We start from the raw sequence: 1637 nt of genomic DNA, 5'->3' as shown, positions 1-1637 counted from the left end.
TAAAAATAATAAAGGAGATATCACCACTGACCCCACAGAAATACAAACTATCATCAGAGAAAACTATAAACACCTCTACACAAATAAACTAGAAAATCTAGAAGAAATAGAAAAATTCCTGGACACATACACCCTTCCAAGACTAAACCAGGAAGAAGTCAAATCCCTGAATAGACCAATAACAGGTTTTGAAATTAAGACAGTAATTAATAGCCTACCAACCCAAAAAAGCCCACTATCAGACAAATTCACAGCTAAATTCTACCAGAGGTACAAAGAGGAGCTGGTACTATTCCCTCTGAAACTATTCCAAACAATTGAAAAGGAGGGATTCCTCCATAACTTATTTTAAGAAGCCAGTATTATCCTGATACCAAAACCTGGCAAAGACACAACTAAAGAAGAAAACTTCAGGCCAATATCCATGTTGAACATCAATGCAAAAATTTTCAGTTAAATACTGACAAACCAAATCCAGCAGCACATCAAAAAACTTACCCACCATGATCAAGTTAGCTTCATTCCTGGGCTGATTCAACATACATAAATCAATAAACATATCCATCACATAAATAGAGCCAAAGACAAAAACTACATGATTATCTCAATAAATTCAGAAAAGGTCTTCAATAAAATTCAACATCTCTTCATGTTAAAAACTCCCAATAAACTAGGTATTGAGGTAATGTATCTCAAAATAATAAGAGCTATTTATGACAAACCCACAGTCAATGTCATATTGAAAGAGCAAAATATGGAAGCAGTCCTTTTGAAAACCGGTACAAGACAAAGATGCCCTCTCTCACTACTCCTATTCGACATAGTATTGGAATTCTGGCCAGGGCAATCAGGCAAGAGAAAGAAATAAAGAGTATGCAAATAGGAAGAGAGGAATTCAAATTGTCTCTGTTTGCAGACAATATGATTCTATATTTAGAAAACCCCATCATCTCAGCCCAAAAACTTTTTAAGCTGATAAGTAACTTCAGCAAAGTCTCAGGATACAAAATCAATGTGCAGAAATCACAAGCATTGCTTTATACTAACAATAGATGAGCAACTAGTCAAATCATGAATGAACTCACATTCACAATTGCTACAAAGAGAATAAAATACCTAGGAATACAGCTAACAAGGAATGTGAAGGACGTCTGCAAGGAGAACAACAAACCACAGCTTGAGGAAATAAGAGAGGACACAAACAAATGAAAAAACATTCCTCCTCATGTATAAGGAGAATCAATATCATGAAAATGGCCATAATGCCCAAAATAATTTACAGATTCAATGCTACTCCCATCAAACTACCATTGACATTCTTCACAGAATTAGAAAAAACTACTTCAAAATTCATATAGAACCAAAAAAGAGTCTGCATAGCCAAGACAATCCTAAGCAAAAAGAACAAGATGGAGGTATCACACTACCTGACTTCAAACTATACTATAAGGCTACAGTAACCAAAACAGCATGGTAACGGTCCAAAACAAACATATAGACTAATGGAACAGAACAGAGGCCTCAGAAATAACAACACACAACTAAAACCATCTGATTTTCAACAAACCCGATAAAAATAAGTAATGGGAAAGAATCTCCAATTCAAAAATGGTGCTGGAAAAACTGGCTAGCCACAT

The sequence above is a fragment of the Piliocolobus tephrosceles genome, chromosome 10 (genome assembly GCF_002776525.5).
Source record: "Piliocolobus tephrosceles isolate RC106 chromosome 10, ASM277652v3, whole genome shotgun sequence".
Classification (NCBI taxonomy): domain Eukaryota; kingdom Metazoa; phylum Chordata; class Mammalia; order Primates; family Cercopithecidae; genus Piliocolobus; species Piliocolobus tephrosceles.
Note: the sequence above shows the minus strand (reverse complement) of the source record.